Source organism: Mesocricetus auratus, unplaced genomic scaffold, assembly GCF_017639785.1.
Source record: "Mesocricetus auratus isolate SY011 unplaced genomic scaffold, BCM_Maur_2.0 Super-Scaffold_100022, whole genome shotgun sequence".
NCBI lineage: Eukaryota > Metazoa > Chordata > Mammalia > Rodentia > Cricetidae > Mesocricetus > Mesocricetus auratus.
The window spans coordinates 23,789,690-23,802,668 of record NW_024429203.1 but is presented as its reverse complement, the minus strand read 5'-3'; the positions used below and the strand labels follow the sequence as shown (position 1 = coordinate 23,802,668).

The following is a 12,979-nucleotide window of genomic DNA, read 5'->3' as shown; positions in this document are numbered from 1 at the left end:
AGAGGGGGGGGAGGGAGGGAGAGAGGGTCCGGCTTGAGCTTTTGAAACCCCAAAGCCCACCCCAAGTGACACACTTCCTCCAGCCATTCCAACAAGGCCACACCTCCTAATCCTCCTGAAGTAATGCCACTCCCAGGTGATTTATGAGCCTATGGAGGCCATTCTTAGCCAAACTACCACATAATCCACCATAATTTCCAATGAGTCATTTCATAGTGTCCTGGATAATGCCACTCCCAGGTGACTTATGAGCCTATGGAGGCCATTCTTAGCCAAACTACCATATAATCCACCATAATTTCCAATGAGTCATTTCATATCATCCTGGGGCCCCATTGTGGGGCCATTATGCATCTGCCTGCATTCAGTGAGTTTGGCAAGACTGGCTTACACTGCTTGGCCCAGCCCAGAGCCAGAGTATGCGAAGCCTTGTCACTGGTACTGGCTCCCCACTTCTGTTCTCAATTGATGTCAGAACTGTTACTTCTCCGTCACCACATCTGATTCCTGAGGAAGCTGAACAAACCTTCACCCTTGGTATACCTTCTAGCAGGGGAGAAATGAACACAGCATAACTAGGGGAATAATTGTGTACTCCTAGGACAAGCTTAATGTTTTCACATGTGTTTCTTTTGTTATTCCCTACTTCTTTTTAAAATTTATTTAATTGTCCCAAAGTAGTAGAGACAATTTATGGGCAGATGTACCACTAAAGAAAATGTCTCCCCTTCAGCAACCACTAACAGCTCATATATCCTTAGGGAAAGGTTCGTGTAGGGAAAAGGGGCCAGTCAAAGAAACACACCCTGAGCAGAGCCAAAGAAACACACTTTGGCCCTGCAACCAGAACCAAAGAAATGTACCTTGGTCCTGAAACCAGTGCCAAAGGAACACACTTTGTCCCTGGAATCAGAGTCAGTGAAATAAATGCACCCTGGCCCTAAAATTGGAGCCAAAAAGCTAAAAAGGACCAGAGAAAGAAACACACTTTGGCCCTGAAACTAGAGCCAAATCTGACCTTAATCCTGTGCAGAAAAGTAACCAATCCTAGAGCAGAGCTCTAGCCAATCTGAGCTCAGCACTGAAATCGGACCAATCCCCACCCTGGAAAAACTTCCCCGTCCCCCCCCCCAAGAATCCCTATATAAACCCTGTGTATGTTCAGCTTGCCTGGTCCAGCTGCCTTCCAATAAATCCCTTCAATGAGCTTTGGGTGAAGATCTTCTTTTGCGTCGGTGACAGAGCAGAACAGAGCGAGCAGGGCTGTAACACTTGCCCGGGAAACCTTCCCTTGGCAGAGCAGAGTTGTTACTGTAGCAACTTCACCCAAGAAACCTCCTGCCGAGCAAAACTGATACACTAGGCAAACATCCCCAGCTGGAAGACCCTGTCCTGCCTGAGCAAGCGGAGCCAATACACCAGGGAAGCCTTTCTCTGAGGCTGGGCTGTAAGCAACCTGTGGTGGTCCTTGGCTCCCGAGCTCCAGGATACCTTTACATCTGAGCTGTGTAACACTCAGTATCCTTGGCTCCCGAGCTCCAGGATACCTTTCCACCTGAGCTGTGTAACACTCAGTATCCTTGGCTCCCGAGCTCCAGGATACCTTTCCACTTGAGCTGTGTAACACTGAGTATTCTGTGACTCCTGAGTGCCAGAATACCTGACCCACTCCTGTTCCATCCTGTCCCGACCCATCCCGAAACCCTTACAGTTTGGCTCCATGCATCTACTGTGCTGCCTCAAACTACTCATGCCCTACCATCTCTTCATGATGGAGTATTGTGGGCCCAAGCCTGTAAGGATCACAATTCTTCTAATTTCAAGATAGCAATGGTCATGCCATGCCCAAAGGACAACGTTTTACAATACCCACACTACATTACATAGAGGAAGATGGCCACCCTGGACTGCCCCCTACCCCATCCCACCCCTCAGCCCTCAGCCCCAGGATGCCCCACCCTAAGATAGCTCAGCTTTGATTGCAAGTCTTATTGCCCACAGCAGGACACACACAACTGCCACTACATCAAAGAGGCCATTTTTGTTCTCTCTATTCTTCACTGGGTACCAATTTTGTCGAGTACGTTTTTCAGGGGAGATGTGAACAAATATCTGTTCAGAATATAAGTTATATATTTGTGATACTATAATTATATTAATTAATATCTACATACATAACTTAATTATGCATAAAATAATATATCTTATATCGTGTGTGTGTTCACGCACATGTGCATGTGCACACACATGCGTGTGTATGGCACCAAAAACAATCAAGTGATTAAACCAAATCTAGCTTGATAAAAACTCTTAACAAGGAATTCCATGGGTGAGAAGCATGGGTGGCAACTCACTAAAGGTGCAACACTGAAATTCCCTGTACATCTTGCAGGCAGACCCACTGAAAAGCCCCCCACCCCCGGCCAGCACAGGGCAATTGCTCCCTATCTGTATAACCACAGGAAGGGAACTCATGGGTTACAACTTCTAAGCTGTTTTGTGAGCTCCCCCAGGGTGGCACACTTCATTAGCTTCTCCTCATCAGCCCCATCCTCTCTCCAGACAGGGATATTTCGATTTGGAGGAAATAGCTACACCATACCCTGGGATGAATGTTCCTAGGAAGGCAATTACTTCTCAGTGTGGGCAGAAGTAAACAGACATGGAAACCTGATCTGCTGCTGAGAGGAGAAACAGTGAGCTGCAGACTGGGGAGGCCAGAGTGGGTTCTGTGTGGTTCCCACACAAGCATGTCCCATGGTCCTCCCTTCCCCTCTGCCTGATATCAGCCATGGGACAAAGACAGCAAAGCTGAACCAAGGACAGTGTGCTAAGTGAAATAAGCCTGCTATGAGATGCAGGCATATCTTGTTTGATTCCTCTTATATATGAGACATATAATCAAATTAGTGGACTTCCAGGAGCTGGAAGGAAGAAACAATGAGGAGTTATTATTTACTAAACAAGAGTTTTGGGTTGTTGTTGGTGGTGGTGGTAGTTTTGGTTTTTTCAAGACAGAATTTCACTGTATAACAGCCCTAGCTGTCCTGGAACTCACTTTGTAGACCAGACTGGCCTGAAACTCAGAGATCCGCCTGCCTCTGCCCCTGCCCCTGCCCCTGCCCCTGCCCCTGCCCCTGCCCCTGCCCCTGCCTCTGGCTCTGCCTCTGCCTCTCCAGTGCTGGGATTAAAAGTGTGTGCCACCGCACCTGGCTCAGAGTTTTACTTTTAAAAGATAAAACAGTCCTGTTTGTGATTGATGGTGATTTGATGGTGACAACGCAACACAAATGTGCTTAACACCACTGTATAACATGTTTTAAAAATGGCTAAAACAGTCATTGTGTGTATGCAATTCATACTTCATAAAAGCCAGGCCTGGTAGCACAAGCCTGTAATCCAAGGTACTTAGGACACAGAGACGAGAGAACAACCGGGTCAAGGCTAGCTTGAGCTAAAGAGTGAGCATGCCCAGGCTAACCTGGGAAGCATAGAGAGACCTTGTCTAAAAACAAAAGTTGAAGAAAGGAAAGCTAGAGACATTGTAGGGAAAAGGGTCCAGTCAAAGAAACACACTCTGAGCAGAGCCAAAGAAACACACTTTGACCCTGCTACCAGAACTAAAGAAATGTACCCTGACCCTGAAACCAGTGCCAAAGGAACACACTTTGTCCCTGGAATCAGAGTCAGTGAAAGAAATGCACCCTGACCCTAAAATTTGAGCCAAAAGGCTAAAAAGGACCAGAGAAAGAAACACCCTTTGGCTCTGAAACTAGAGCCAAATCTGACCCTAATCCTGTGCAGAAAACTAACCAATCCCTGAGCAGAGCTCTAGCCAATCAGAGCTCAGCACTGAAATCTGACCAATCCCCACCCTGGAAGCCCTATATAAACCCTGTGTCTGTTCAGCTTGTGTCTGTTCACACCACTCTCCTGGATTCTTCCTTCCAATAAACCCCTTCAATGAGCTATGGGTGAAGATCTTCTTTTTCGGAGGCGATGGAGCAGGGGTGACCCTGGGCAGAGCAGAGCAAGCAGGGCCGTTAACACTTCTGCTGGGGAAACCTTCCCTTGGCAGAACTCTGCTCCCAGCTCTCTGCTCTCTGCTTGCTATCCAGGAGCAGAGCTGAACTGTAGCAACTTCGCCAGAGAAACCTCCTGCCGAGCAAAACTGCTACACTGGGCAAACATCCGTAGCTGGAAGACCCTGTCCTGCCTGAGCGAAGCAGATACACCGGGGAAGCCTTTCTCTGAGGCTGGGATGTAAGCTGCTAAGCTTACTGCAACCTGTGGTGGTCCTTGGCTCCTGAGCTCCAGGATACCTTTCCACCTGAGCTGTGTAACACTCAGTATTCTGTGACTCCCGAGTGCCAGAATACCTGACCCACTCCTGTTCCATCCCGATTCCCCCGAAACGCTTACAGGTTCAATCCCTGGTACCATCAAAGCCTTAAAGGACTGTATTTGTAGCCCAAGAGTGTGACAGCTGGTATCCTGAGCTCTGCAGTCAGAAGGCTTATGTTAGCAGTCAGACCTCAGGTAAAGTTCTTAACTGATTGTGTCTTCATGTTCCCTTTTCTATATCCACATCAAAAAGATAAGACTATTAAGTGTAGGCACTTTGGACTGATCAGGATGGGTCAGGTATTCCGTCACTCCAGAGTCACACAATACTGAGAGTCACACAGCTCAGATGGAAAGGTATCCTGGAGCTCAGGAGCCAAGGACTACAATAGGTTGCAGTAAATTTAGCTGCTTACAGCTCTGCCTCAGGGAAAGGCTTCCCCAGTGTATCCGCTCTGCTCCCGCAGGACAGGGTCTTCCAGCTACGGATGTTTGCCCAGTGTAGCAGTTTTGCTAAGCAGGAGGTTTCCCGGGAGAAGTTGCTACAGTTCAGCTCTCTGCTCCTGGAGAGCAGAGAGCTGAGCTGGGAGCGGAGTGTAACAACTCTGCTCTGCCAAGGGAAGGTTTCCCCAGGCCCTGCTCGCTCTGCTCTGCTCCAGCGCAAAAGAAGGTCTTCACCCAAAGCTCATCGAAGGGGTTTTATTGGGAGGGAAGAATCCAGGAGAGTGGCTGCCCTCTGCCACAGGTAGTGGGAACACCTACAAGCTGAACAGACACAGGGTTTATATAGGGCTTCCAGGGTGGGGATTGGTCAGATTTTAATGCTGAGCTCAGATTGGCTAGAGCTCCTGCTCGAGGATTGGTTGGTTTTCTGCACAGAATTAAGGTCAGATTTGGCTCTAGTTTCAGAGCCAAAGGGTGTTTCTTTCTCTGGTCCTTTTTAGCCTTTTGGCTCAAATTTTAGGGCCATGGTGCATTTCTTTCACTGACTCTGATTCCAGGGACAATGTGTGTTCCTTTGGCACTGGTTTCACGGTCAGGGTACATTTCTTTGGTTCTGGTTGTAGGGCCAAAGTGTGTTTCTTTGGCTCTGCTCAGAGTGTGTTTCTTTGACTGGCCCCTTTCCCCTACATTAAGTAGATAATGTCTTGTAGGGTTATGTGAGTGTTAAATGAATCAATACACTTAGAATAGTGTCTGTCATATAGCAGTGTAACATGATTAACAAAAAACCAGAGACAAATATTGGGGTTCAAGCAGAAGATCAGAGAAGCAAAGGATCCATCCAGTAGCTCTTAGCTCTATCACGGCTAAAATGGAGAACCTGTCTTCCCTGTATCTGGAAACTAAATCTCTGAGACTGAATACTGAATACCCCACTCCTATCTTATATACCTCTCAAGAGCTGAAGATCAGATAAGCAAAGCAATGAGCCACGAGAGAGTTCTCACGTCTACCAATGCTCAGACAGAAAGGGCGATCCACCTAACCTCAGATTGCATCTCCAGACTGAATTGCTCTCCAGCAAGCCTCAGAATCCTACACTGCCTTGCTGTCCTCAATATGGCTGGAGACTAATTGCCAGGGGCTGGAGACCAAATGCCTAAGACTGACTTTGCTTCTTCCTTATATACCTCTCTAGTTTTGGGCATAAAGGCATGAGCTCTGTTATTCTTTTAGATCGATTCATTATCGTGTAGCCCTGGGTGGCCTTGAACAGATCCATAGGCCTCTGTCTCCTGAGTCCTGGGATTAAAAGTGTGTGCCACCCCTGTCCAGCTTCTGTAGCAAACTAGTGCGGTTGGCTTTGCATTGTGATCCTCAGGAAAGCTTCATTAAATCATAAATAATAGATCACCATAATTCCCCTTCTGTCTAATATGAAAAAGAAGGCTATAACTATATAAGAAAAACCATGTGCAATAAACACAACACATATATACAATATATACAGGCAGTAAGCACATCAGCATTGTCTAGTCTATTTGCATTTGGCAAATTCAGAGAAAATATCCTGTTATCTATTCTATCTTGGTGAGTCCAAAGTCTTGTACATAATTTACTTTCTATTCTAATTTACATTATCAAATTATCTTTTAATGTCTCTCAACCTTTTACACCTTACACCTCTTTAGTGAGTTTCTTTTCTGAGTCTTGTAAACAATGAAAACTATAACTATACTGTCTAGTCTTCAACTGTCTCAGAGGCCTGAGAAGGAAATAATATTAACTGAGTAAACAGGAAGTGCGAGCAAACCACTTGCAAAAAATGTGAGAAACGACAGACACAGCTGGCTGTGTGGGCAGTCACCCAAGGTTCTCTGAAACCTGTAGACCTGACATAGCTGACAGACTTTTCTGTGAAGTAGGATTTTCTGAAGGGCTGTCCCGCCTTGTCTTGGTAAGGTTTTGCAGTCACTCTCTTTTGTGTTCTGTTTGTCCAATTTGTGTATTGTGTACAATATACAAAGGTCCAGTCCAATGTAAAATATTTAAAGCTAATAGTTATTTATGCCAATATTTTTATGGCATCTGTTGGAAATAACACATAAGCAATTTCCTCAATCTATAGTTTACTATTACATGGATGACATTTTATAATCTGATTCAAATGTAGAAACTTTAGAAAGAATGTTTGAAAAAATAAAGAAAAATTTGCCTTGTTGGAAATTACAGATTGCTCCTGAAAAAATACAAAGAGGAGATTATATTAATTATTCAGGCTGTAAAATAGGCTTTAAAAAATTAGACCCCAAAAGTTGCAAATTAGGAGAGATCAATTACAGCATCTTAATGACTTCAAAGTTTACTAGGAGATATTTTCTATCTATATCACATTATTGGGATAAAACTTGATAAAATGATGAATTTAAAAAAACTTTAGATAGTGACAAGGACTTAAATAGTCCCAGGGAATTAGCAGCTGAAGTTGAGAGAGAATTGACTGTTGCGTAAGAGGAATTACAGATTGCACATGTGGAGTGTGAGGATCCAAAGCTTGGCTGCATTCTAGTCTTATTACCCTCTAAGCATTCCCCTGCAGGACATTTAATGCAGAGAGAAGATAGTATCATTGAATGGATCTTTTTACCACATAAACTGAGTAAAAAATTTTAAACTTACGTGGAAAAGAGCTCTGAATTGATTCTAAAAGGAAATTGAGACTTCATCAATTAGCAGGAATATATTCAGCAGGATTTATAGAACCTTTTTACTAATGATGAAACTGACAAATTATGGCTAGAAAGTGAACCCTTGCAAAGAGCTTGTAGTAATTTTTGGGGAGAGATTAACAACAATTATCCCAAAAGTAAGAGAATTCATCTTACAAAAAGAACTGGATCCTTCCTCACATAGTAAGGGGAACACCAATAGCTGGAGCCCCAACAATCTATACTGATGCAAATCAATTGGGAAAGACTGGTTACAAATGAGAAAATTTAAGTAAAGTGTATCTAAGTTCTTATAGTTCTACCTAAAAGAATGAATCACATGCTATTCTCATGGTGTCAATGGGTCATACAGAACCTCTCAGCATAGTTACAGATTCACAAAATGCAGAAAGAGTCCTGAGAAAAAGTAAATTGGCCTATTGGTACATCACATTTCCAACAAGATAAAATTTCATCAATCCTCCCAAATGTTTGTTTCTGGTTTTCTCTACAGACATATGATGCAAATGGTCTTCCTATAGTTCCAGTTCAATTAAAGATTAAAGCTGGCTTTGGACTTCTTCTATTTCTGGAAACACCAAATGGTGGATAACTCTGGTGCAGCATGAGGGCCTGAGGCCCAGGATTAGGAGGCTGTGACTCTCAGGGGTCACGGGGCTCCTGGAGGTAAAGCCTAAGACAAGGAGTGGATTCCTGTCACCAAGCTGGGCTGCCTGGTTAAGGACAAGAATGAAGATCAAGTCCCTGGAGGAGATCTACCTGTTCTTCCTGCCCATTAAGGAATCCAGGATTATTGATTTTTTTTCTGGGTGCATCCCTAAAGGATGAGGTTCTAAAAATCATGCCAGTACAGAAGCAGACTCCAGCTGGTCAGTGGACCAGGTTCAAGGCTTTTGTGCGACTGGGGACTACAATAGTCATGTTGGTCTTGGTGTTAAGTGCTCCAAGGAGGTAGCCACTGCCATCCAGGGGGCCATCATCTTGGCCAAGCTTTCCATTGTCCCTGTCCAGAGAGGCTATTGGGGGAACAAGATTGACAAGCCCCACACTGTTCCATGCAAAGTGACGGGCCGCTGTGGCTCTGTGTTGGTGCGTCTCATCCCTGTCCCCAGAGGCACTGGCATCGTCTCTGTTCCTGTGCCCAAGAAGCTACTGATGATGGCCGGTATTGATGACTGCTACACATCAGCCAGGGGCTGCACTGCCACCCTGGGCAACTTTGCCAAGGCGACCTTTGATGCCATCTCTAAGATCTACAGCTACCTGACCCCCGACCTCTGGAAAGAGACTGTGTTCACCAGCTCTCCTTATCAGGAATACACGGACCATCTTGTGAAAGCCCACACCAGAGTCTCTGTTCAGAGGACCCAGAGTCCAGCTGTGGCCACCACATAAGGGTTTTTATACAAGAAAAATAAAGGGAATTAAGTCTGTTTTAAAAAAAGCTGATTTTGGAGTTGGAGTGTGGCTCTCTCCTTCTCTAAACCCAAGCATGCTTATTAAAGTAAAATCCAAAATCTCTGTCTCACATCAGAAGAGTCACTTGATATGGGACAGAAGAAAAACAAATTTTTAAGGACAATCTTATTGTCACTAATCTCATAATTCTTTGGTTTTATAATATTATCTTAAAATTTATAAGATTTATATATATATGTATTTTTAAAGTTTTGTCATGATATTAATGGTCATATAGAGTACTAACTAATTCTAGAAAAAGGTTTCATCTACCTTCCTGTACATGATTTCAGGTTTGAGTTTCTATTAGTTTCCTGCAGTGAACCATGGCCATACCTAATTGCAACATTTGAAGTCTCCTAAAGGAGGATGGGACCCCACAATGACAACTCCACCAGGACTATTATAGCACCATTAAGTTGAACAATACCAACTAAAGATCGGCTTTGCACTACAAACTGCTCAAACAATTTTGAGGTGACCTGAGATGATCCAGCCTCATAGACACTGCTCAGAACAATTTCAAGGTGGCTAGCTGAGATAATCCAGCCTCTCGGACTACTCTAGTCAGGACTTGAGACAAGCCCTGCACTTTCCCATTATGCAAAGACTGGACAAAAATGATACAGCTGCCTCTCCCAGAACTTGACAATTAACCCAAAATTTATTTTCAGGATCCTCTAAAGATGCCGTCACCCCAGATGGCAGGAAATAACTTTGAGAACACAATGCCCACATTCCCAAGAATTGGGGTGGGTAGTTTTTAGTCATTCAATAGGTTATGGGTATTTGTCATTGTTTAGGGGGATTGGTTATAAGTTGTTATTGGTAATGGTCAAAAAAGGGGGACACATACAGATATAATAGTATAAAAAGGGTAGATTATTGAATTCACTCTGAAAAGAAAAAATGGAGGACACAGATATGGTAAGATTATCGAATCTACTCTTAAAAAGCAACTACTAGTTTTAAATATTTTACATTGGATTGGACTTGATATATTGTACACAAATATTATATGTTGATACAATTTGAGATTAATTTGGTTGAAATATACTGTACATATGTCTCTAATCTTGTTCAAGGTGTTGTACCTATACAGCTCATTTAGCAATGTAATGCAAATTTCTAGTCCTTGAAAGTTATTATTATCAAATATAGGATAATAAGGAAATACAGGTTAATAATTAGTCACCTATTACAATGGAACTCGTCACATTAGGTATGTTTACAAAGTCAAACAGAGATGTATTTTAGAAAAACAGGTAATCTTCAAACACTTCAGAGATCTGCAGAACATGGTGTTTACAGAGTTTTAATAACATAGATTTTTTTATGACAATGAGACGTATCTCCTCCTGCCAGCAACAATATACTACAGAGAAGATGATGAGCATTGAAGAAACTCCACATGGAGTTTACTTTCTTTGTGGTAAAAGTAGCCACTGGGAAAGAAAGTGCCCTTGCCTTAACTGTTGACAGTATGCTGTCCAAATTGGACAAACAGAACACAAAAGAGAGTGACTGCAAAACCTTACCAAGACAAGGCAGGACAGCCCTTCAGAAAATCCTACTTCACAGAAAAGTCTGTCAGCTATGTCAGGCCTACAGGTTTCAGAGAACCTTGGGTGACTGCCCACACAGCCAGCTGTGTCTGTCGTTTCTCACATTTTTTGCAAGTGGTTTGCTCGCACTTCCTGTTTACTCAGTTAATATTATTTCCTTCTCAGACCTCTGAGACAGTTGAAGACTAGACAGTATAGTTATAGTTTTCATTGTTTACAAGACTCAGAAAAGAAACTCACTAAAGAGGTGTAAGGTGTAAAAGGTTGAGAGACATTAAAAGATAATTTGATAATGTAAATTTGAATGGAAAGTAAATTATGTACAAGACTTTGGACTCACCAAGATAGAATAGATAACAGGACATTTTCTCTGAATTTGCCAAATGCAAATAGACTAGACAATGCTGATGTGCTTACTGCCTATATATATTGTATATATGTGTTGTGTTTATTGCACATGGTTTTTCTTATATACCTATAGCCTTCTTTTTCATATTAGACAGAAGGGGAATTATGGTGATCTATTATTTATGATTTAATGAAGCTTTCCTGAGGATCACAATGCAAAGCCAACCGCACTAGTTTGCTACAGAAGCTGGACAGGGGTGGCACATACCTTTAATCCCAAGACTCAGGAGACAGAGGCCTATGGATCTGTTCAAGGCCACCCAGGGCTACACGATAATGATTCAGTCTAAAAGAATAACAGAGCTCATGCCTTTAAGCCCAAAACTAGAGAGGTAAGGAAGAAGCAAAGTCAGTCTTAGGCATTTGGTCTCCAGCCTCTGGCAATTAGTCTCCAGCCATATGAGGACAGCAAGGCAGTGTAGGATTCTGAGGCTTGGTGGAGAGCAATTCAGTCTGGAGAGGCAATCTGAGGTTTGGTGGACTACCCCTCGGTCTGAACATTGATAGAGGTGAGATCTCTCTAGTGACTGGCTGCTTTGCTTTTCTGATCTTCATTTTGAACTCAATATGTATCTCTGTATTTATGTTATTTGTGTTACATAAAAGTATACCTTTTTAGTATTGTATTAAGGTTTCTATTGCTGTGAAGAGACACCATGACCACGGCAACTCTTATAAAGGAAAACACTTAATTAGGGCTAGCTTATAGGCTTGGAAGTTTAGTCCATGGCGCCATGGTAGGAAGCATGGCAGCACACAGGCAGACATGGTGCTGGAGAAGGAGCTGAGAGTCCTACATCCAGATCAGCAGGCTGCAGGGAGAGAGAGTGACACTGGGCCTGGCTTGAGCATCTGAAACCTCAAAGCCCACCCCCAGTGACACGTCCTCCAACAAGGCCACACATCCTAATCTTTTCAAATAGTGCCTCTCCCTATGAGCCCATGGGGGCCATTTTCATTCAGACCACCACAATTATTATTGAAAAAGATTTTCATACAATAAATTTGATCATGTTTTCCCTTCCCCCTAACTCCTCCCAGATCCTTCCCACCCGTCTACCCATCCAACTTTATGTATTTCACTCTCTTTAAAACAAAAGCAAAATAAGCAAAAATAAAAAAATGCCAAAATGAAACACACACACACACCCGTGTGCATCTCCACTAAAGAGATGGCTCAGTGGTTAAGAGCACCAGCTGCTCTTCCGGAGTCCTGAGTTCAACTCCCAGCAACTACATGATGGCTCACAACCATCTGTAATGAGATCTGGTGCCCTCTTTTAGCCAGGTGTTGGTGGAGCACACCTTTAATCCCAGCACTTGGGAGGCAAAGGCAGGTGTATCTCTGTGAGTTCAAGGACAGCCTGGTCTACAGAGTGGGTTCCAGGACAGGCTCCAAAACAATACAGAGAAACCCTGTCTAAAAAAAAAAAAAAACACCACCAGCACCACCCCCGGAAAAATATGTAGTTTGTTTTGTATTAGCCAACTATTCCTAGGCATGGGGCCTGCCCTAGATTATTCTTGATATACCCGGTGACACTCCATTGTAGAAAACTGATTTTCCATTTGCCAGTGGAAATCATTTGCAAAGAACTTCTTGGTTAAGAGTGGGACCTCATGGGCACAGGCTCCTTTGAGTGCTGGGACTCCACCTAGCTTGAACCCGTGAAGGTCTTGCATGTGCTGCCATGGTCTCTGAATTCATATGCACATCGGTCCTGCTGTGTAGAGGACACTATCCTTGGAGTCATCCATCACCCCTGACTGACAATCTTTCTGTGTTTTTTTTTTCTGCATAGATCCCTGAGCCTTGAAGCATTCGTTTAGGAATGCTAAAAAGTCTCTGGCTCTCTGCTCATTGTCCACATGTGAGTCTCATATTAATTCCCATCTACTAGAGAAAGAAGATTCAATGATGAGGATTGGTCAAGGCACTGATCTGAGTCCCAGCCTAGTGTGACCAACAAGGCCACAGTGGTACAAAGTGTTTCTGTGGGTCATCCATTGGCACAAAGGAACAGAGATGGG

At 43.5% G+C, this 12,979-nt stretch overlaps 1 pseudogene; it reads left to right on the top strand.

The window, feature by feature from the left end:
- Nucleotides 1–8,231: 8,231 nt before the first annotated feature.
- Nucleotides 8,232–8,950, top strand: LOC101838128 (annotated as a pseudogene).
- Nucleotides 8,951–12,979: the final 4,029 nt, after the last annotated feature.